Source organism: Ochotona princeps, chromosome 1, assembly GCF_030435755.1.
Source record: "Ochotona princeps isolate mOchPri1 chromosome 1, mOchPri1.hap1, whole genome shotgun sequence".
NCBI lineage: Eukaryota > Metazoa > Chordata > Mammalia > Lagomorpha > Ochotonidae > Ochotona > Ochotona princeps.
Window position 1 is genome coordinate 135,598,612 of NC_080832.1, and position 24,213 is coordinate 135,622,824.

Genomic DNA, 24,213 nt, shown 5'->3' on the forward strand with positions numbered 1-24,213 from the left:
TAGCTGCCAGGACAGCTGATGGTATGTGAAGTTCATGAGGCAGGTGGAGTTGTTTTGGCAGTGGAAGAGCTGTGCTGCTGCTTCGGGCAGTTGCCATTCACCACCACACTCCCTTCCCTAGGTGTCATATCCAGTTTCAGACACATGTGCTGCCAGAGCACTTGGTTTCCATGGCAGCGGGAAATGGCTTGGGCACTGAACTTGTCTTTGGCCGTGGAGTTTTGAGCGCCTTGAGTGAGGAGCTCCATGTTCGTTTTGTGTGGGTGCTGAAGCTGCTTGATTCCATCCCACTGGGCTCAATGGGCATGGGACCGGAAGTGACCCAACAGGGTTTCCTAGATAGCTGCCAGGACAGCTGATGGTATGTGAAGTTCATGAGGCAGGTGGAGTTGTTTTGGCAGTGGAAGAGCTGTGCTGCTGCTTCGGGCAGTTGCCATTCACCAACACACTCCCTTCCCTAGGTGTCATATCCACATTCAGACATATGTGCTGCCAGAGCACTTGGTTTCCATGGCAGCAGGAAATGGCTTGGGCACTGAACTTGTCTTTTTCCGTGGAGTTTTGAGCGCCTTGAGTGAGGAGCTCCATGTTCGTTTTGTGTGGGTGCTGAAGCTGCTTGATTCCATCCCACTGGGCTCAATGGGCATGGGACCGGAAGTGACCCAACAGGGTTTCCTAGATAGCTGCCAGGACAGCTGATGGTATGTGAAGTTCATGAGGTAGTTGGAGTTGTTTTGGCACTGGAAGAGCTGTGCTGCTGCTTCGGGCAGTTGCCATTCACCACCACACTCCCTTCCCTAGGTGTCATATCCACTTTCAGACATATGTGCTGCCAGAGCACTTGGTTTCCATGGTAGCAGGAAATGGCTTGGGCACTGAACTTGTCTTTGGCCGTGGAGTTTTGAGCGCCTTGAGTGAGGAGCTCCATGTTAGTTTTGTGTGGGTGCTGAAGCTGCTTGATTCCATCCCACTGGGCTCAATGGGCATGGTACCGGAAGTGACCCAACAGGGTTTCCTAGATAGCTGCCAGGACAGCTGATGGTATGTGAAGTTCATGAGGCAGGTGGAGTTGTTTTGGCACTGGAAGAGCTGTGCTGCTGCTTCGGGCAGTTGGCATTCACCAGCACACTCCCTTCCCTAGGTGTCATATCCACTTTCAGACATATGTGCTGCCAGAGCACTTGGTTTCCATGGCAGCGGGAAATGGCTTGGGCACTGAACTTGTCTTTGGCCGTGGAGTTTTGAGCGCCTCGAGTGAGGAGCTCCATGTTCATTTTGTGTGGGTGCTGAAGCTGCTTGATTCCATCCCACTGGGCTCAATGGGCATGGGACCGGAAGTGACCCAACAGAGTTTCCTAGATAGCTGCCAGGACAGCTGATGGTATGTGAAGTTCATGAGGCAGGTGGAGTTGTTTTGGCAGTGGAAGAGCTGTGCTGCTGCTTCAGGCAGTTGCCATTCACCAACACACTCCCTTCCCTAGGTGTCATATCCACTTTCAGACACATGTGCTGCCAGAGCACTTGGTTTCCATGGCAGCGGGAAATGGCTTGGGCACTGAACTTGTCTTTCGCCGTGGAGTTTTTAGCGCCTTGAGTGAGGAGCTCCATGTTCATTTTGTGTGGGTGCTCAAGCTGCTTGATTCCATCCCAGTGGGCTCAATGGGCATGGGACCGGAAGTGACCCAACAGGGTTTCCTAGATAGCTGCCAGGACAGCTGATGGTATGTGAAGTTCATGAGGCAGGTGGAGTTGTTTTGGCAGTGGAAGAGCTGTGCTGCTGCTTCGGGCAGTTGCCATTCACCAGCACACTCCCTTCCCTAGTTGTCATATCCACTTTCAGACATATGTGCTGCCAGAGCACTTGATTCCATGGCAGCGGGAAATGGCTTGGGCACTGAACTTGTCTTTGGCTGCGGAGTTTTTAGCGCCTTTATTGAGGAGCTCCATGTTCGTTTTGTGTGGGTGCTGAAGCTGCTTGATTCCATCCCACTGGGCTCAATGGGCATGGGACCGCAAGTGACCCAACAGGGTTTCCTAGATAGCTGCCAGGACAGCTGATGGTATGTGAAGTTCATGAGGCAGGTGGAGTTGTTTTGGCAGTGGAAGAGCTGTGCTGCTTCTTCAGGCAGTTGCCATTCACCAGCACACTCCCTTCCCTAGGTGTCATATCCACTTTCAGACATATGTGCTGCCAGAGCACTTGGTTTCTATGGCAGCGGGAAATGGCTTGGGCACTGACCTTGTCTTTGGCCGTGGAGTTTTTAGCGCCTTGAGTGAGGAGCTCCATGTTCGTTTTGTGTGGGTGCTGAAGCTGCTTGATTCCATCCCACTGGGCTCAATGGGCATGGGACCGGAAGTGACCCAACAGGGTTTCCTAGATAGCTGCCAGGACAGCTGATGGTATGTGAAGTTCATGAGGCAGGTGGAGTTGTTTTGGCAGTGGAAGAGCTGTGCTGCTGCTTCGGGCAGTTGCCATTCACCAGCACACTCCCTTCCCTAGGTGTCATATCCACTTTCAGACATATGTGCTGCCAGAGCACTTGGTTTCCATGGCAGCGGGAAATGGCTTGGGCACTGAACTTGTCTTTGGCTGCGGAGTTTTGAGCGCCTTGAGTGAGGAGCTCCATGTTCATTTTGTGTGGGTGCTGAAGCTGCTTGATTCCATCCCACTGGGCTCAATGGGCATGGGACCGGAAGTGAGCCAACAGGGTTTCCTAGATAGCTGCCAGGACAGCTGATGGTATGTGAAGTTCATGAGGCAGGTGGAGTTGTTTTGGCAGTGGAAGAGCTGTGCTGCTGCTTCGGGCAGTTGCCATTCACCACCACACTCCCTTCCCTAGGTGTCATATCCACTTTCAGACATATGTGCTGCCAGAGCACTTGGTTTCCATGGCAGCGGGAAATGGCTTGGGCACTGAACTTGTCTTTGGCCGTGGAGTTTTGAGCGCCTTGAGTGAGGAGCTCCATGTTCATTTTGTGTGGGTGCTCAAGCTGCTTGATTCCATCCCACTGGGCTCAATGGTCATGGGACCGGAAGTGACCCAACAGGGTTTCCTAGATAGCTGCCAGGACAGCTGATGGTATGTGAAGTTCATGAGGCAGGTGGAGTTGTTTTGGCACTGGAAGAGCTGTGCTGCTGCTTCAGGCAGTTGCCATTCACCAGCACACTCCCTTCCCTAGGTGTCATATCCACTTTCAGACATATGTGCTGCCAGAGCTCTTGGTTTCCATGGCAGCGGGAAATGGCTTGGGCACTGAACTTATCTTTCACCATGGAATTTTGAGCGCCTTGAGTGAGGAGCTCCATGTTCATTTTGTGTGGGTGCTCAAGCTGCTTGATTCCATCCCACTGGGCTCAATGGGCATGGGACCGGAAGTGACCCAACAGGGTTTCCTAGATAGCTGCCAGGACAGCTGATGGTATGTGAAGTTCATGAGGCAGGTGGAGTTGTTTTGGCAGTGGAAGAGCTGTGCTGCTGCTTCGGGCAGTTGCCATTCACCACCACACTCCCTTCCCTAGATGTCATATGCACTTTTAGACACATGTGCTGCCAGAGCACTTGGTTTCCATGGCAGTGGGAAATGGCTTCAACACTGAACTTGTCTTTGGCCGTGGAGTTTTGAGCGCCTTGAGTGAGGAGCTCCATGTTCGTTTTGTGTGGGTGCTGAAGCTGCTTGATTCCATCCCACTGGGCTCAATGGGCATGGGACCGGAAGTGAGCCAACAGGGTTTCCTAGATAGCTGCCAGGACAGCTGATGGTATGTGAAGTTCATGAGGCAGGTGGAGTTGTTTTGGCAGTGGAAGAGCTGTGCTGCTGCTTCGGGCAGTTGCCATTCACCAACACACTCCCTTCCCTAGGTGTCATATCCACTTTCAGACATATGTGCTGCCAGAGCACTTGGTTTCCATGGCAGCAGGAAATGGCTTGGGCACTGAACTTGTCTTTGGCCGTGGAGTTTTGAGCGCCTTGAGTGAGGAGCTCCATGTTCGTTTTGTGTGGGTGCTCAATCTGCTTGATTCCATCCCACTGGGCTCAATGGGCATGGGACCGGAAGTGACCCAACAGGGTTTCCTAGATAGCTGCCAGGACAGCTGATGGTATGTGAAGTTCATGAGGTAGTTGGAGTTGTTTTGGCACTGGAAGAGCTGTGCTGCTGCTTCGGGCAGTTGCCATTCACCAGCACACTCCCTTCCCTAGGTGTCATATCCACTTTCAGACATATGTGCTGCCAGAGCACTTTTTTTCCATGGCAGCGGGAAATGGCTTGGGCACTGAACTTGTCTTTGGCCGTGGAGTTTTGAGCGCCTTGAGTGAGGAGCTCCATGTTCGTTTTGTGTGGGTGCTGAAGCTGCTTGATTCCATCCCACTGGGCTCAATGGGCATGGGACCGGAAGTGACCCAACAGGGTTTCCTAGATAGCTGCCAGGACAGCTGATGGTATGTGAAGTTCATGAGGCAGGTGGAGTTGTTTTGGCAGTGGAAGAGCTGTGCTGCTGCTTCGGGCAGTTGGCATTCACCAGCACACTCCCTTCCCTAGGTGTCATATCCACTTTCAGACACATGTGCTGCCAGAGCACTTGGTTTCCATGGCAGCGGGAAATGGCTTGGGCACTGAACTTGTCTTTCGCCATGTAATTTTGAACGCCTTGAGTGAGGAGCTCCATGTTCGTTTTGTGTGGGTGCTGAAGCTGCTTGATTCCATCCCACTGGGCTCAATGGGCATGGGACCGGAAGTGACCCAACAGGGTTTCCTAGATAGCTGCCAGGACAGCTGATGGTATGTGAAGTTCATGAGGCAGGTGGAGTTGTTTTGGCAGTGGAAGAGCTGTGCTGCTGCTTCAGGCAGTTGCCATTCACCAGCACACTCCCTTCCCTAGGTGTCATATCCACTTTCAGACATATGTGCTGCCAGAGCACTTGGTTTCCATGGCAGCAGGAAATGGCTTGGGCACTGAACTTGTCTTTGGCCGTGGAGTTTTGAGCGCCTTGAGTGAGGAGCTCCATGTTCGTTTTGTGTGGGTGCTCAATCTGCTTGATTCCATCCCACTGGGCTCAATGGGCGTGGGAGCGGAAGTGACCCAACAGGGTTTCCTAGATAGCTGAAAGGACAGCTGATGGTATGTGAAGTTCATGAGATAGTTGGAGTTGTTTTGGCAGTGGAAGAGCTGTGCTGCTGCTTCGGGCAGTTGCCATTCACCAGCACACTCCCTTCCCTAGGTGTCATATCCACTTTCAGACATATGTGCTGCCAGAGCACTTGGTTTCCATGGCAGCGGGAAATGGCTTGGGCACTGAACTTGTCTTTCGCCGTGGAGTTTTTAGCGCCTTGAGTGAGGAGCTCCATGTTCATTTAGTGTGGGTGCTGAAGCTGCTTGATTCCATCCCACTGGGCTCAATGGGCATGGGACCGGAAGTGAGCCAACAGGGTTTCCTAGATAGCTGCCAGGACAGCTGATGGTATGTGAAGTTCATGAGGCAGGTGGAGTTGTTTTGGCAGTGGAAGAGCTGTGCTGCTGCTTCGGGCAGTTGCCATTCACCAGCACACTCCCTTCCCTAGGTGTCATATCCACTTTCAGACATATGTGCTGCCAGAGCACTTGGTTTCCATGGCAGCGGGAAATGGCTTGGGCACTGAACTTGTCTTTGGCTGCGGAGTTTTGAGCGCCTTGATTGAGGAGCTCCATGTTCGTTTTGTGTGGGTGCTGAAGCTGCTTGATTCCATCCCACTGGGCTCAATGGGCATGGGACCGGAAGTGACCCAACAGGGTTTCCTAGATAGCTGCCAGGACAGCTGATGGTATGTGAAGTTCATGAGGCAGGTGGAGTTGTTTTGGCAGTGGAAGAGCTGTGCTGCTGCTTCGGGCAGTTGCCATTCACCAGCACACTCCCTTCCCTAGGTGTCATATCCACTTTCAGACATATGTGCTGCCAGAGCACTTGGTTTCTATGGCAGCGGGAAATGGCTTGGGCACTGAACTTGTCTTTGGCCGTGGAGTTTTTAGCGCCTTGAGTGAGGAGCTCCATGTTCGTTTTGTGTGGGTGCTGAAGCTGCTTGATTCCATCCCACTGGGCTCAATGGGCATGGGACCGGAAGTGACCCAACAGGGTTTCCTAGATGGCTGCCAGGACAGCTGATGGTATGTGAAGTTCATGAGGCAGGTGGAGTTGTTTTGGCAGTGGAAGAGCTGTGCTGCTGCTTCAGGCAGTTGCCATTCACGAGCACACTCCCTTCCCTAGGTGTCATATCCACTTTCAGACATATGTGCTGCCAGAGCACTTGGTTTCCATGGCAGCGGGAAATGGCTTGGACACTGAACTTGTTTTTGGCTGCGGAGTTTTGAGCGCCTTGAGTGAGGAGCTCCATGTTCGTTTTGTGTGGGTGCTGAAGCTGCTTGATTCCATCCCACTGGGCTCAATGGGCATGGGACCGGAAGTGACCCAACAGGGTTTCCTAGATAGCTGCCAGGACAGCTGATGGTATGTGAAGTTCATGAGGCAGGTGGAGTTGTTTTGGCAGTGGAAGAGCTGTGCTGCTGCTTCGGGCAGTTGCCATTCACCAGCACACTCCCTTCCCTAGGTGTCATATCCACTTTCAGACATATGTGCTGCCAGAGCACTTGGTTTCTATGGCAGCGGGAAATGGCTTGGGCACTGAACTTGTCTTTGGCCGTGGAGTTTTTAGCGCCTTGAGTGAGGAGCTCCATGTTCGTTTTGTGTGGGTGCTGAAGCTGCTTGATTCCATCCCCCTGGGCTCAATGGGCATGGGACCGGAAGTGACCCAACAGGGTTTCCTAGATAGCTGCCAGGACAGCTGATGGTATGTGAAGTTCATGAGGCAGGTGGAGTTGTTTTGGCAGTGGAAGAGCTGTGCTGCTGCTTCAGGCAGTTGCCATTCACCACCACACTCCCTTCCCTAGGTGTCATATCCACTTTCAGACATATGTGCTGCCAGAGCACTTGGTTTCCATGGCAGCGGGAAATGGCTTGGGCACTGAACTTGTCTTTCGCCGTGGAGTTTTTAGCGCCTTGAGTGAGGAGCTCCATGTTCGTTTTGTGTGGGTGCTGAAGCTGCTTGATTCCATCCCACTGGGCTCAATGGGCATGGGACCAGAAGTGACCCAACAGGGTTTCCTAGATAGCTGCCAGGACAGCTGATGGTATGTGAAGTTCATGAGGCAGGTGGAGTTGTTTTGGCAGTGGAAGAGCTGTGCTGCTGCTTCGGGCAGTTGCCATTCACCAACACACTCCCTTCCCTAGGTGTCATATCCACTTTCAGACATATGTGCTGCCAGAGCACTTGGTTTCCATTGCAGAGGGAAATGGCTTGGGCACTGAACTTGTCTTTCGCCATGTAATTTTGAGCGCCTTGAGTGAGGAGCTCCATGTTCGTTTCGTGTGGGTGCTGAAGCTGCTTGATTCCATCCCACTGGGCTCAATGGGCATGGGACCGGAAGTGACCCAACAGGGTTTCCTAGATAGCTGCCAGGACAGCTGATGGTATGTGAAGTTCATGAGGCAGGTGGAGTTGTTTTGGCAGTGGAAGAGCTGTGCTGCTTCTTCAGGCAGTTGCCATTCACCAGCACACTCCCTTCCCTAGGTGTCATATCCACTTTCAGACATATGTGCTGCCAGAGCACTTGGTTTCTATGGCAGCGGGAAATGGCTTGGGCACTGACCTTGTCTTTGGCCGTGGAGTTTTTAGCGCCTTGAGTGAGGAGCTCCATGTTCGTTTTGTGTGGGTGCTGAAGCTGCTTGATTCCATCCCACTGGGCTCAATGGGCATGGGACCGGAAGTGACCCAACAGGGTTTCCTAGATAGCTGCCAGGACAGCTGATGGTATGTGAAGTTCATGAGGCAGGTGGAGTTGTTTTGGCAGTGGAAGAGCTGTGCTGCTGCTTCGGGCAGTTGCCATTCACCAGCACACTCCCTTCCCTAGGTGTCATATCCACTTTCAGACATATGTGCTGCCAGAGCACTTGGTTTCCATGGCAGCGGGAAATGGCTTGGGCACTGAACTTGTCTTTGGCTGCGGAGTTTTGAGCGCCTTGAGTGAGGAGCTCCATGTTCATTTTGTGTGGGTGCTGAAGCTGCTTGATTCCATCCCACTGGGCTCAATGGGCATGGGACCGGAAGTGAGCCAACAGGGTTTCCTAGATAGCTGCCAGGACAGCTGATGGTATGTGAAGTTCATGAGGCAGGTGGAGTTGTTTTGGCAGTGGAAGAGCTGTGCTGCTGCTTCGGGCAGTTGCCATTCACCACCACACTCCCTTCCCTAGGTGTCATATCCACTTTCAGACATATGTGCTGCCAGAGCACTTGGTTTCCATGGCAGCGGGAAATGGCTTGGGCACTGAACTTGTCTTTGGCCGTGGAGTTTTGAGCGCCTTGAGTGAGGAGCTCCATGTTCATTTTGTGTGGGTGCTCAAGCTGCTTGATTCCATCCCACTGGGCTCAATGGTCATGGGACCGGAAGTGACCCAACAGGGTTTCCTAGATAGCTGCCAGGACAGCTGATGGTATGTGAAGTTCATGAGGCAGGTGGAGTTGTTTTGGCACTGGAAGAGCTGTGCTGCTGCTTCAGGCAGTTGCCATTCACCAGCACACTCCCTTCCCTAGGTGTCATATCCACTTTCAGACATATGTGCTGCCAGAGCTCTTGGTTTCCATGGCAGCGGGAAATGGCTTGGGCACTGAACTTATCTTTCACCATGGAATTTTGAGCGCCTTGAGTGAGGAGCTCCATGTTCATTTTGTGTGGGTGCTCAAGCTGCTTGATTCCATCCCACTGGGCTCAATGGGCATGGGACCGGAAGTGACCCAACAGGGTTTCCTAGATAGCTGCCAGGACAGCTGATGGTATGTGAAGTTCATGAGGCAGGTGGAGTTGTTTTGGCAGTGGAAGAGCTGTGCTGCTGCTTCGGGCAGTTGCCATTCACCACCACACTCCCTTCCCTAGATGTCATATGCACTTTTAGACACATGTGCTGCCAGAGCACTTGGTTTCCATGGCAGCGGGAAATGGCTTCAACACTGAACTTGTCTTTGGCCGTGGAGTTTTGAGCGCCTTGAGTGAGGAGCTCCATGTTCGTTTTGTGTGGGTGCTGAAGCTGCTTGATTCCATCCCACTGGGCTCAATGGGCATGGGACCGGAAGTGACCCAACAGGGTTTCCTAGATAGCTGCCAGGACAGCTGATGGTATGTGAAGTTCATGAGGCAGGTGGAGTTGTTTTGGCAGTGGAAGAGCTGTGCTGCTGCTTCGGGCAGTTGCCATTCACCAACACACTCCCTTCCCTAGGTGTCATATCCACTTTCAGACATATGTGCTGCCAGAGCACTTGGTTTCCATGGCAGCAGGAAATGGCTTGGGCACTGAACTTGTCTTTGGCCGTGGAGTTTTGAGCGCCTTGAGTGAGGAGCTCCATGTTCGTTTTGTGTGGGTGCTCAATCTGCTTGATTCCATCCCACTGGGCTCAATGGGCATGGGACCGGAAGTGACCCAACAGGGTTTCCTAGATAGCTGCCAGGACAGCTGATGGTATGTGAAGTTCATGAGGTAGTTGGAGTTGTTTTGGCACTGGAAGAGCTGTGCTGCTGCTTCGGGCAGTTGCCATTCACCAGCACACTCCCTTCCCTAGGTGTCATATCCACTTTCAGACATATGTGCTGCCAGAGCACTTTTTTTCCATGGCAGCGGGAAATGGCTTGGGCACTGAACTTGTCTTTGGCCGTGGAGTTTTGAGCGCCTTGAGTGAGGAGCTCCATGTTCGTTTTGTGTGGGTGCTGAAGCTGCTTGATTCCATCCCACTGGGCTCAATGGGCATGGGACCGGAAGTGACCCAACAGGGTTTCCTAGATAGCTGCCAGGACAGCTGATGGTATGTGAAGTTCATGAGGCAGGTGGAGTTGTTTTGGCAGTGGAAGAGCTGTGCTGCTGCTTCGGGCAGTTGGCATTCACCAGCACACTCCCTTCCCTAGGTGTCATATCCACTTTCAGACACATGTGCTGCCAGAGCACTTGGTTTCCATGGCAGCGGGAAATGGCTTGGGCACTGAACTTGTCTTTCGCCATGTAATTTTGAACGCCTTGAGTGAGGAGCTCCATGTTCGTTTTGTGTGGGTGCTGAAGCTGCTTGATTCCATCCCACTGGGCTCAATGGGCATGGGACCGGAAGTGAGCCAACAGGGTTTCCTAGATAGCTGCCAGGACAGCTGATGGTATGTGAAGTTCATGAGGCAGGTGGAGTTGTTTTGGCAGTGGAAGAGCTGTGCTGCTGCTTCAGGCAGTTGCCATTCACCAGCACACTCCCTTCCCTAGGTGTCATATCCACTTTCAGACATATGTGCTGCCAGAGCACTTGGTTTCCATGGCAGCAGGAAATGGCTTGGGCACTGAACTTGTCTTTGGCCGTGGAGTTTTGAGCGCCTTGAGTGAGGAGCTCCATGTTCGTTTTGTGTGGGTGCTCAATCTGCTTGATTCCATCCCACTGGGCTCAATGGGCGTGGGAGCGGAAGTGACCCAACAGGGTTTCCTAGATAGCTGAAAGGACAGCTGATGGTATGTGAAGTTCATGAGATAGTTGGAGTTGTTTTGGCAGTGGAAGAGCTGTGCTGCTGCTTCGGGCAGTTGCCATTCACCAGCACACTCCCTTCCCTAGGTGTCATATCCACTTTCAGACATATGTGCTGCCAGAGCACTTGGTTTCCATGGCAGCGGGAAATGGCTTGGGCACTGAACTTGTCTTTCGCCGTGGAGTTTTTAGCGCCTTGAGTGAGGAGCTCCATGTTCATTTAGTGTGGGTGCTGAAGCTGCTTGATTCCATCCCACTGGGCTCAATGGGCATGGGACCGGAAGTGACCCAACAGGGTTTCCTAGATAGCTGCCAGGACAGCTGATGGTATGTGAAGTTCATGAGGCAGGTGGAGTTGTTTTGGCAGTGGAAGAGCTGTGCTGCTGCTTCGGGCAGTTGCCATTCACCAGCACACTCCCTTCCCTAGGTGTCATATCCACTTTCAGACATATGTGCTGCCAGAGCACTTGGTTTCCATGGCAGCGGGAAATGGCTTGGGCACTGAACTTGTCTTTGGCTGCGGAGTTTTGAGCGCCTTGATTGAGGAGCTCCATGTTCGTTTTGTGTGGGTGCTGAAGCTGCTTGATTCCATCCCACTGGGCTCAATGGGCATGGGACCGGAAGTGACCCAACAGGGTTTCCTAGATAGCTGCCAGGACAGCTGATGGTATGTGAAGTTCATGAGGCAGGTGGAGTTGTTTTGGCAGTGGAAGAGCTGTGCTGCTGCTTCGGGCAGTTGCCATTCACCAGCACACTCCCTTCCCTAGGTGTCATATCCACTTTCAGACATATGTGCTGCCAGAGCACTTGGTTTCTATGGCAGCGGGAAATGGCTTGGGCACTGAACTTGTCTTTGGCCGTGGAGTTTTTAGCGCCTTGAGTGAGGAGCTCCATGTTCGTTTTGTGTGGGTGCTGAAGCTGCTTGATTCCATCCCACTGGGCTCAATGGGCATGGGACCGGAAGTGACCCAACAGGGTTTCCTAGATGGCTGCCAGGACAGCTGATGGTATGTGAAGTTCATGAGGCAGGTGGAGTTGTTTTGGCAGTGGAAGAGCTGTGCTGCTGCTTCAGGCAGTTGCCATTCACGAGCACACTCCCTTCCCTAGGTGTCATATCCACTTTCAGACATATGTGCTGCTAGAGCACTTGGTTTCCATGGCAGCGGGAAATGGCTTGGACACTGAACTTGTTTTTGGCTGCGGAGTTTTGAATGCCTTGAGTGAGGAGCTCCATGTTCGTTTTGTGTGGGTGCTGAAGCTGCTTGATTCCATCCCACTGGGCTCAATGGGCATGGGACCGGAAGTGACCCAACAGGGTTTCCTAGATAGCTGCCAGGACAGCTGATGGTATGTGAAGTTTATGAGGCAGGTGGAGTTGTTTTGGCAGTGGAAGAGCTGTGCTGCTGCTTCGGGCAGTTGCCATTCACCAGCACACTCCCTTCCCTAGGTGTCATATCCACTTTCAGACATATGTGCTGCCAGAGCACTTGGTTTCTATGGCAGCGGGAAATGGCTTGGGCACTGAACTTGTCTTTGGCCGTGGAGTTTTTAGCGCCTTGAGTGAGGAGCTCCATGTTCGTTTTGTGTGGGTGCTCAAGCTGCTTGATTCCATCCCCCTGGGCTCAATGGGCATGGGACCGGAAGTGACCCAACAGGGTTTCCTAGATAGCTGCCAGGACAGCTGATGGTATGTGAAGTTCATGAGGCAGGTGGAGTTGTTTTGGCAGTGGAAGAGCTGTGCTGCTGCTTCAGGCAGTTGCCATTCACCACCACACTCCCTTCCCTAGGTGTCATATCCACTTTCAGACATATGTGCTGCCAGAGCACTTGGTTTCCATGGCAGCGGGAAATGGCTTGGGCACTGAACTTGTCTTTCGCCGTGGAGTTTTGAGCGCCTTGAGTGAGGAGCTCCATGTTCGTTTTGTGTGGGTGCTGAAGCTGCTTGATTCCATCCCACTGGGCTCAATGGGCATGGGACCAGAAGTGACCCAACAGGGTTTCCTAGATAGCTGCCAGGACAGCTGATGGTATGTGAAGTTCATGAGGCAGGTGGAGTTGTTTTGGCAGTGGAAGAGCTGTGCTGCTGCTTCGGGCAGTTGCCATTCACCACCACACTCCCTTCCCTAGGTGTCATATCCACTTTCAGACATATGTGCTGCCAGAGCACTTGGTTTCCATTGCAGAGGGAAATGGCTTGGGCACTGAACTTGTCTTTCGCCATGTAATTTTGAGCGCCTTGAGTGAGGAGCTCCATGTTCGTTTCGTGTGGGTGCTGAAGCTGCTTGATTCCATCCCCCTGGGCTCAATGGGCATGGGACCGGAAGTGACCCAACAGGGTTTCCTAGATAGCTGCCAGGACAGCTGATGGTATGTGAAGTTCATGAGGCAGGTGGAGTTGTTTTGGCAGTGGAAGAGCTGTGCTGCTGCTTCAGGCAGTTGCCATTCACCAGCACACTCCCTTCCCTAGGTGTCATATCCACTTTCAGACATATGTGCTGCCAGAGCTCTTGGTTTCCATGGCAGCGGGAAATGGCTTGGGCACTGAACTTATCTTTCGCCATGTAATTTTGAGCGCCTTGAGTGAGGAGCTCCATGTTCATTTTGTGTGGGTGCTCAAGCTGCTTGATTCCATCCCACTGGGCTCAATGGGCATGGGACCGGAAGTGACCCAACAGGGTTTCCTAGATAGCTGCCAGGACAGCTGATGGTATGTGAAGTTCATGAAGCAGGTGGAGTTGTTTTGGCACTGGAAGAGCTGTGCTGCTGCTTCGGGAAGTTGCCATTCACCAGCACACTCCCTTCCCTAGGTGTCATATCCACTTTCAGACATATGTGCTGCCAGAGCACTTGGTTTCCATGGCAGCAGGAAATGGCTTCAACACTGAACTTGTCTTTGGCCGTGGAGTTTTGAGCGCCTTGAGTGAGGAGCTCCATGTTCGTTTTGTGTGGGTGCTGAAGCTGCTTGATTCCATCCCACTGGGCTCAATGGGCATGGGACCGGAAGTGAGCCAACAGGGTTTCCTAGATAGCTGCCAGGACAGCTTATGGTATGTGAAGTTCATGAGGCAGGTGGCGTTGTTTTGGCAGTGGAAGAGCTGTGCTGCTGCTTCGGGCAGTTGCCATTCACCAACACACTCCCTTCCCTAGGTGTCATATCCACTTTCAGACATATGTGCTGCCAGAGCACTTGGTTTCCATGGCAGCGGGAAATGGCTTGGGCACTGAACTTGTCTTTGGCTGCGGAGTTTTGAGCGCCTTGAGTGAGGAGCTCCATGTTCGTTTTGTGTGGGTGCTGAAGCTGCTTGATTCCATCCCACTGGGCTCAATGGGCATGGGACCGGAAGTGACCCAACAGGGTTTCCTAGATAGCTGCCAGGACAGCTGATGGTATGTGAAGTTCATGAGGCAGGTGGAGTTGTTTTGGCAGTGGAAGAGCTGTGCTGCTGCTTCGGGCAGTTGCCATTCACCAGCACACTCCCTTCCCTAGGTGTCATATCCACTTTCAGACATATGTGCTGCCAGAGCACTTGGTTTCCATGGCAGCGGGAAATGGCTTGGGCACTGAATTTGTCTTTGGCCGTGGAGTTTTTAGCGCCTTGAGTGAGGAGCTCCATGTTGGTTTTGTGTGGGTGCTGAAGCTGCTTGATTCCATCCCACTGGGCTCAATGGGCATGGGACCGGAAGTGACCCAACAGGGTTTCCTAGATAGCTGCCAGGACAGCTGATGGTATGTGAAGTTCATGAGGCAGGTGGAGTTGTTTTGGCAGTGGAAGAGCTGTGCTGCTGCTTCGGGCAGTTGCCATTCACGAGCATACTCCCTTCCCTAGGTGTCATATCCACTTTCAGACATATGTGCTGCCAGAGCACTTGGTTTCCATGGTAGCAGGAAATGGCTTGGGCACTGAACTTGTCTTTGGCCGTGGAGTTTTGAGCGCCTTGAGTGAGGAGCTCCATGTTCGTTTTGTGTGGGTGCTGAAGCTGCTTGATTCCATCCCCCTGGGCTCAATGGGCATGGGACCGGAAGTGACCCAACAGGGTTTCCTAGATAGCTGCCAGGACAGCTGATGGTATGTGAAGTTCATGAGGCAGGTGGAGTTGTTTTGGCAGTGGAAGAGCTGTGCTGCTGCTTCGGGCAGTTGCCATTCACCAAAACACTCCCTTCCCTAGGTGTCATATCCACTTTCAGACATATGTGCTGCCAGAGCACTTGGTTTCCATGGCAGCGGGAAATGGCTTGGGCACTGAACTTGTCTTTGTCCGTGGAGTTTTGAGCGCCTTGAGTGAGGAGCTCCATGTTCGTTTTGTGTGGGTGCTGAAGCTGCTTGATTCCATCCCCCTGGGCTCAATGGGCATGGGACCGGAAGTGACCCAACAGGGTTTCCTAGATAGCTGCCAGGACAGCTGATGGTATGTGAAGTTCATGAGGCAGGTGGAGTTGTTTTGGCAGTGGAAGAGCTGTGCTGCTGCTTCGGGCAGTTGGCATTCACCAGCACACTCCCTTCCCTAGGTGTCATATCCACTTTCAGACATATGTGCTGCCAGAGCACTTGGTTTCCATGGCAGAGGGAAATGGCTTGGGCACTGAACTTCTTTTTGGCCGTGGAGTTTTGAGCGCCTTGAGTGAGGAGCTCCATGTTCGTTTTGTGTGGGTGCTGAAGCTGCTTGATTCCATCCCACTGGGCTCAATGGGCATGGGACCGCAAGTGACCCAACAGGGTTTCCTAGATAGCTGCCAGGACAGCTGATGGTATGTGAAGTTCATGAGGCAGGTGGAGTTGTTTTGGCAGTGGGAGAGCTGTGCTGCTGCTTCAGGCAGTTGCCATTCTCCAGCACACTCCCTTCCCTAGGTGTCATATCCACTTTCAGACATATGTGCTGCCACAGCTCTTGGTTTCCATGGCAGCGGGAAATGGCTTGGGCACTGAACTTATCTTTCGCCATGTAATTTTGAGCGCCTTGAGTGAGGAGCTCCATGTTCATTTTATGTGGGTGCTGAAGCTGCTTGATTCCATCCCACTGGGCTCAATGGGCATGGGACCGGAAGTGACCCAACAGGGTTTCCTAGATAGCTGCCAGGACAGCTGATGGTATGTGAAGTTCATGAGGCAGGTGGAGTTGTTTTGGCAGTGGAAGAGCTGTGCTGCTGCTACAGGCAGTTGCCATTCACCAGCACACTCCCTTCCCTAGGTGTCATATCCACTTTCAGACATATGTGCTGCCAGAGCACTTGGTTTCCATGGCAGCAGGAAATGGCTTGGGCACTGAACTTGTCTTTGGCCGTGGAGTTTTGAGCGCCTTGAGTGAGGAGCTCCATGTTCGTTTTGTGTGGGTGCTGAAGCTGCTTGATTCCATCCCACTGGGCTCAATGGGCATGGGACCGAAAGTGACCCAACAGGGTTTCCTAGATAGCTGCCAGGACAGCTGATGGTATGTGAAGTTCATGAGGTAGTTGGAGTTGTGTTGGCACTGGAAGAGCTGTGCTGCTGCTTCGGGCAGTTGCCATTCACCACCACACTCCCTTCCCTAGGTGTCATATCCACTTTCAGACATATGTGCTGCCAGAGCACTTGGTTTCCATGGCAGCGGGAAATGGCTTGGGCACTGAACTTGTCTTTGGCCGTGGAGTTTTGAGCGCCTTGAGTGAGGAGCTCCATGTTCGTTTTGTGTGGGTGCTGAAGCTGCTTGATTCCATCCCCCTGGGCTCAATGGGCATGGGACCGGAAGTGACCCAACAGAGTTTCCTAGATAGCTGCCAGGACAGCTGATGGTATGTGAAGTTCATGAGGCAGGTGGCGTTGTTTTGGCAGTGGAAGAGCTGTGCTGCTGCTTCGGGCAGTTGCCATTCACCAACACACTCCCTTCCCTAGGTGTCATATCCACTTTCAGACATATGTGCTGCCAGAGCACTTGGTTTCCATGGCAGCGGGAAATGGCTTGGGCACTGAACTTGTCTTTCGCCGTGGAGTTTTTAGCGCCTTGAGTGAGGAGCTCCATGTTCATTTTGTGTGGGTGCTGAAGCTGCTTGATTCCATCCCACTGGGCTCAATGGGCATGGGACCGGAAGTGATCCAAAAGGGTTTCCTAGATAGCTGCCAGGACAGCTGATGGTATGTGAAGTTCATGAGGCAGGTGGAGTTGTTTTGGCAGTGGAAGAGCTGTGCTGCTGCTTCGGGCAGTTGCCATTCACCACCACACTCCCTTCCCTAGGTGTCATATCCACTTTCAGACATATGTGCTGCCAGAGCACTTGGTTTCTATGGCAGCGGGAAATGGCTTGGGCACTGAACTTGTCTTTGGCCGTGGAGTTTTTAGCGCCTTGAGTGAGGAGCTCCATGTTCGTTTTGTGTGGGTGCTGAAGCTGCTTGATTCCATCCCACTGGGCTCAATGGGCATGGGACCGGAAGTGACCCAACAGGGTTTCCTAGATAGCTGCCAGGACAGCTGATGGTATGTGAAGTTCATGAGGCAGGTGGAGTTGTTTTGGCAGTGGAAGAGCTGTGCTGCTGCTTCGGGCAGTTGCCATTCACGAGCACACTCCCTTCCCTAGGTGTCATATCCACTTTCAGACATATGTGCTGCCAGAGCACTTGGTTTCCATGGTAGCAGGAAATGGCTTGGGCACTGAACTTGTCTTTGGCCGTGGAGTTTTGAGCGCCTTGAGTGAGGAGCTCCATGTTCGTTTTGTGTGGGTGCTGAAGCTGCTTGATTCCATCCCCCTGGGCTCAATGGGCATGGGACCGGAAGTGACCCAACAGGGTTTCCTAGATAGCTGGCAGGACAGCTGATGGTATGTGAAGTTCATGAGGCAGATGGAGTTGTTTTGGCAGTGGAAGAGCTGTGCTGCTGCTTCGGGCAGTTGCCATTCACCAAAACACTCCCTTCCCTAGGTGTCATATCCACTTTCAGACATATGTGCTGCCAGAGCACTTGGTTTCCATGGCAGCGAGAAATGGCTTGGGCACTGAACTTGTCTTTGTCCGTGGAGTTTTGAGCGCCTTGAGTGAGGAGCTCCATGTTCGTTTTGTGTGGGTGCTGAAGCTGCTTGATTCCATCCCCCTGGGCTCAATGGGCATGGGACCGGAAGTGACCCAACAGGGTTTCCTAGATAGCTGCCAGGACAGCTGATGGTATGTGAAGTTCATGAGGCAGGTGGAGTTGTTTTGGCAGTGGAAGAGCTGTGCTGCTGCTTCGGGCAGTTGCCATTCACCAGCACACTCCCTTCCCTAGGTGTCATATCCACTTTCAGACATATGTGCTGCCAGAGCACTTGGTTTCCATGGCAGCGGGAAATGGCTTGGGCACTGAACTTGTCTTTGGCCGTGGAGTTTTTAGCGCCTTGAGTTAGGAGCTCCATGTTAGTTTTGTGTGGGTGCTGAAGCTGCTTGATTCCATCCCACTGGGCTCAATGGGCATGGGACCGAAAGTGACCCAACAGGGTTTCCTAGATAGCTGCCAGGACAGCTGATGGTATGTGAAGTTCATGAGGCAGGTGGAGTTGTTTTGGCAGTGGAAGAGCTGTGCTGCTGCTTCGGGCAGTTGGCATTCACCAGCACACTCCCTTCCCTAGGTGTCATATCCACTTTCAGACATATGTGCTGCCAGAGCACTTGGTTTCCATTGCAGAGGGAAATGGCTTGGGCACTGAACTTGTTTTTGGCCGTGGAGTTTTGAGCGCCTTGAGTGAGGAGCTCCATGTTCGTTTTGTGTGGGTGCTGAAGCTGCTTGATTCCATCCCACTGGGCTCAATGGGCATGGGACCGCAAGTGACCCAACAGGGTTTCCTAGATAGCTGCCAGGACAGCTGATGGTATGTGAAGTTCATGAGGCAGGTGGAGTTGTTTTGGCAGTGGGAGAGCTGTGCTGCTGCTTCAGGCAGTTGCCATTCTCCAGCACACTCCCTTCCCTAGGTGTCATATCCACTTTCAGACATATGTGCTGCCAGAGCTCTTGGTTTCCATGGCAGCGGGAAATGGCTTGGGCACTGAACTTATCTTTCGCCATGTAATTTTGAGCGCCTTGAGTGAGGAGCTCCATGTTCATTTTATGTGGGTGCTCAAGCTGCTTGATTCCATCCCACTGGGCTCAATGGGCATGGGACCGGAAGTGACCCAACAGGGTTTCCTAGATAGCTGCCAGGACAGCTGATGGTATGTGAAGTTCATGAGGCAGGTGGAGTTGTTTTGGCAGTGGAAGAGCTGTGCTGCTGCTACAGGCAGTTGCCATTCACCAGCACACTCCCTTCCCTAGGTGTCATATCCACTTTCAGACATATGTGCTGCCAGAGCACTTGGTTTCCATGGCAGCAGGAAATGGCTTGGGCACTGAACTTGTCTTTGGCCATGGAGTTTTGAGCGCCTTGAGTGAGGAGCTCCATGTTCGTTTTGTGTGGGTGCTCAAGCTGCTTGATTCCATCCCACTGGGCTCAATGGGCATGGGACCGGAAGTGACCCAACAGGGTTTCCTAGATAGCTGCCAGGACAGCTGATGGTATGTGAAGTTCATGAGGTAGTTGGAGTTGTGTTGGCACTGGAAGAGCTGTGCTGCTGCTTCGGGCAGTTGCCATTCACCAACACACTCCCTTCCCTAGGTGTCATATCCACTTTCAGACATATGTGCTGCCAGAGCACTTGGTTTCCATGGCAGCGGGAAATGGCTTGGGCACTGAACTTGTCTTTGGCCGTGGAGTTTTGAGCGCCTTGAGTGAGGAGCTCCATGTTCATTTTGTGTGGGTGCTGAAGCTGCTTGATTCCATCCCCCTGGGCTCAATGGGCATGGGACCGGAAGTGACCCAACAGAGTTTCCTAGATAGCTGCCAGGACAGCTGATGGTATGTGAAGTTCATGAGGCAGGTGGAGTTGTTTTGGCAGTGGAAGAGCTGTGCTGCTGCTTCGGGCAGTTGCCATTCACCAGCACACTCCCTTCCCTAGGTGTCATATCCACTTTCAGACATATGTGCTGCCAGAGCACTTGCTTTCAATGGCAGCGGGAAATGGCTTGGGCACTGAACTTGTCTTTCGCCATGTAATTTTGAGCGCCTTGAGTGAGGAGCTCCATGTTCGTTTTGTGTGGGTGCTGAAGCTGCTTGATTCCATCCCCCTGGGCTCAATGGGCATGGGACCGGAAGTGACCCAACAGAGTTTCCTAGATAGCTGCCAGGACAGCTGATGGTATGTGAAGTTCATGAGGCAGGTGGAGTTGTTTTGGCAGTGGAAGAGCTGTGCTGCTGCTTCGGGCAGTTGCCATTCACCAGCACACTCCCTTCCCTAGGTGTCATATCCACTTTCAGACATATGTGCTGCCAGAGCACTTGCTTTCAATGGCAGCGGGAAATGGCTTGGGCAATGAACTTGTCTTTCGCCATGTAATTTTGAGCGCCTTGAGTGAGGAGCTCCATGTTCGTTTTGTGTGGGTGCTGAAGCTGCTTGATTCCATCCCACTGGGCTCAATGGGCATGGGACCGGAAGTGACCCAACAGGGTTTCCTAGATAGCTGCCAGGACAGCTGATGGTATGTGAAGTTCATGAGGCAGGTAGAGTTGTTTTGGCAGTGGAAGAGCTGTGCTGCTGCTTCAGGCAGTTGCCATTCACCAGCACACTCCCTTCCCTAGGTGTCATATCCACTTTCAGACATATGTGCTGCCAGAGCACTTGGTTTCTATGCAGCGGGAAATGGCTTGGGCACTGAACTTGTCTTTGGCTGTGAAGTTTTTAGCGCCTTGAGTGAGGAGCTCCATGTTCGTTTTGTGTGGGTGCTGAAGCTGCTTGATTCCATCCCACTGGGCTCAATGGGCATGGGACCGGAAGTGACCCAACAGGGTTTCCTAGATAGCTGCCAGGACAGCTGATGGTATGTGAAGTTCATGAGGCAGGTGGTGTTGTTTTAGCAGTGGAAGAGCTGTGCTGCTGCTTCAGGCAGTTGCCATTCAACTGCACTCTCCCTTCCCTAGGTGTCATATCCACTTTCAGACATGTGTGTTGCCAGAGCACTTGGTTTCCATGGCAGAGGGAAATGGCTTGGACATTGAACTTGTCTTTCGCCATGTAGTTTTGAGCGCCTTGAGTGAGGAGCTCCATGTTCGTTTTGTGTGGGTGCTGAAGCTGCTTGATTCCATCCCACTGGGCTCAATGGGCATGGGACCGGAAGTGACCCAACAGGGTTTCCTAGATAGCTGCCAGGACAGCTGATGGTATGTGAAGTTCATGAGGTAGTTGGAGTTGTGTTGGCACTGGAAGAGCTGTGCTGCTGCTTCGGGCAGTTGCCATTCACCACCACACTCCCTTCCCTAGGTGTCATATCCACTTTCAGACATATGTGCTGCCAGAGCACTTGGTTTCCATGGTAGCAGGAAATGGCTTGGGCACTGAACTTGTCTTTGGCCGTGGAGTTTTGAGCGCCTTGAGTGAGGAGCTCCATGTTCGTTTTGTGTGGGTGCTGAAGCTGCTTGATTCCATCCCACTGGGCTCAATGGGCATGGGACCGGAAGTGACCCAACAGGGTTTCCTAGATAGCTGCCAGGACAGCTGATGGTATGTGAAGTTCATGAGGCAGGTGGAGTTGTTTTGGCACTGGAAGAGCTGTGCTGCTGCTTCAGGCAGTTGCCATTCACCAGCACACTCCCTTCCCTAGGTGTCATATCCACTTTCAGACATATGTGCTGCCAGAGCACTTGGTTTCCATGGCAGCGGGAAATGGCTTGGGCACTGAACTTGTCTTTCGCCATGTAATTTTGAGCGCCTTGAGTGAGGAGCTCCATGTTCGTTTTGTGTGGGTGCTGAAGCTGCTTGATTCCATCCCACTGGGCTCAATGGGCATGGGACCGGAAGTGACCCAACAGGGTTTCCTAGATAGCTGCCAGGACAGCTGATGGTATGTGAAGTTCATGAGGCAGGTAGAGTTGTTTTGGCAGTGGAAGAGCTGTGCTGCTGCTTCAGGCAGTTGCCATTCACCAGCACACTCCCTTCCCTAGGTGTCATATCCACTTTCAGACATATGTGCTGCCAGAGCACTTGGTTTCTATGCAGCGGGAAATGGCTTGGGCAATGAACTTGTCTTTGGCTGTGAAGTTTTGAGCGCCTTGAGTGAGGAGCTCCATGTTCGTTTTGTGTGGGTGCTGAAGCTGCTTGATTCCATCCCACTGGGCTCAATGGGCATGGACCGGAAGTGACCCAACAGGGTTTCCTAGATAGCTGCCAGGACAGCTGATGGTATGTGAAGTTCATGAGGCAGGTGGTGTTGTTTTAGAGTGGAAGAGCTGTGCTGCTGCTTCAGGCAGTTGCCATTCAACTGCACACTCCCTTCCCTAGGTGTCATATCCACTTTCAGACATATGTGTTGCCAGAGCACTTGGTTTCCATGGCAGAGGGAAATGGCTTGGACCTTGAACTTGTCTTTCGCCATGTAGTTTTGAGCGCCTTGAGTGAGGAGCTCCATGTTCGTTTTGTGTGGGTGCTGAAGCTGCTTGATTCCATCCCACTGGGCTCAATGGGCATGGGACCGGAAGTGACCCAACAGGGTTTCCTAGATAGCTGCCAGGACAGCTGATGGTATGTGAAGTTCATGAGGCAGTTGGAGTTGTTTTGGCACTGGAAGAGCTGTGCTGCTGCTTAGGGCAGTTGCCATTCACCAGCACACTCCCTTTCCTAGGTGTCATATCCACTTTCAGACACATGTGCTGCCAGAGCACTTGGTTTCCATTGCAGTGGGAAATGGCTTGGGCACTGAACTTGTCTTTCGCCATGTAATTTTGAGCGCCTTGAGTGAGGAGCTCCATGTTCGTTTTGTGTGGGTGCTGAAGCTGCTTGATTCCATCCCACTGGGCTCAATGGGCATGGGACCGGAAGTGACCCAACAGGGTTTCCTAGATAGCTGCCAGGACAGCTGATGGTATGTGAAGTTCATGAGGCAGGTGGAGTTGTTTTGGCACTGGAAGAGCTGTGCTGCTGCTTCGGGCAGTTGCCATTCACCAACACACTCCCTTCCCTAGGTGTCATATCCACTTTCAGACATATGTGTTGCCAGAGCACTTGGTTTCCATGGCAGCGGGAAATGGCTTGGGCACTGAACTTGTCTTTTGCCGTGGAGTTTTGAGCGCCTTGAGTGAGGAGCTCCATGTTCGTTTTGTGTGGGTGCTGAAGCTGCTTGATTCCATCCCACTGGGCTCAATGGGCATGGGACCGGAAGTGACCCTACAGTGTTTCCTAGATAGCTGGCAGGACAGCTGATGGTATGTGAAGGTAATGAGGTAGTTGGAGTTGTGTTGGCACTGGAAGAGCTGTGCTGCTGCTTCGGGCAGTTGCCATTCACCAGCACACTCCCTTCCCTAGGTGTCATATCCACTTTCAGACATATGTGCTGCCAGAGCACTTGGTTTCCATGGTAGCAGGAAATGGCTTGGGCACTGAACTTGTCTTTGGCCGTGGAGTTTTGAACGCCTTGAGTGAGGAGCTCCATGTTCGTTTTGTGTGGGTGCTGGAGCTGCTTGATTCCATCCCACTGGGCTCAATGGGCATGGGACCGGAAGTGACCCAACAGGGTTTCCTAGATAGCTGCCAGGACAGCTGATGGTATGTGAAGTTCATGAGGCAGGTGGAGTTGTTTTGGCACTGGAAGAGCTGTGCTGCTGCTTCGGGCAGTTGGCATTCACCAGCATACTCCCTTCCCTAGGTGTCATATCCACTTTCAGACATATGTGCTGCCAGAGCACTTGGTTTCCATGGCAGCGGGAAATGGCTTGGGCACTGAACTTGTCTTTGGCCGTGGAGTTTTGAGCGCCTTGAGTGAGGAGCTCCATGTTCATTTTGTGTGGGTGCTGAAGCTGCTTGATTCCATCTCACTGGGCTCAATGGACATGGGACCGGAAGTGACCCAACAGAGTTTCCTAGATAGCTGCCAGGACAGCTGATGGTATGTGAAGTTCATGAGGCAGGTGGAGTTGTTTTGGCACTGGAAGAGCTGTGCTGCTGCTTCAGGCAGTTGCCATTCACCACCACACTCCCTTCCCTAGGTGTCATATCCACTTTCAGACACATGTGCTGCCAGAGCACTTGGTTTCCATGGCAGCGGGAAATGGCTTGGGCACTGAACTTGTCTTTCGCCATGTAATTTTGAGCGCCTTGAGTGAGGAGCTCCATGTTCGTTTTGTGTGGGTGCTCAAGCTGCTTGATTCCATCCCACTGGGCTCAATGGGCATGGGACCGGAAGTGACCCAACAGGGTTTCCTAGATAGCTGCCAGGACAGCTGATGGTATGTGAAGTTCATGAGGCAGGTGGTGTTGTTTTAGCAGTGGAAGAGCTGTGCTGCTGCTTCAGGCAGTTGCCATTCAACTGCACACTCCCTTCCCTAGGTGTCATATCCACTTTCAGACATATGTGTTGCTAGAGCACTTGGTTTCCATGGCAGAGGGAAATGGCTTATACATTGAACTTGTCTTTGGCCGTGGAGTTTTGAGTGCCTTGAGTGAGGAGCTCCATGTTCGTTTTGTGTGGGTGCTCAAGCTGCTTGATTCCATCCCACTGGGCTCAATGGGCATGGGACCGGAAGTGACCCAACAGGGTTTCCTAGATAGCTGACAGGACAGCTGATGGTATGTGAAGTTCATGAGGCAGGTGGAGTTATTTTGGCAGTGGAAGAGCTGTGCTGC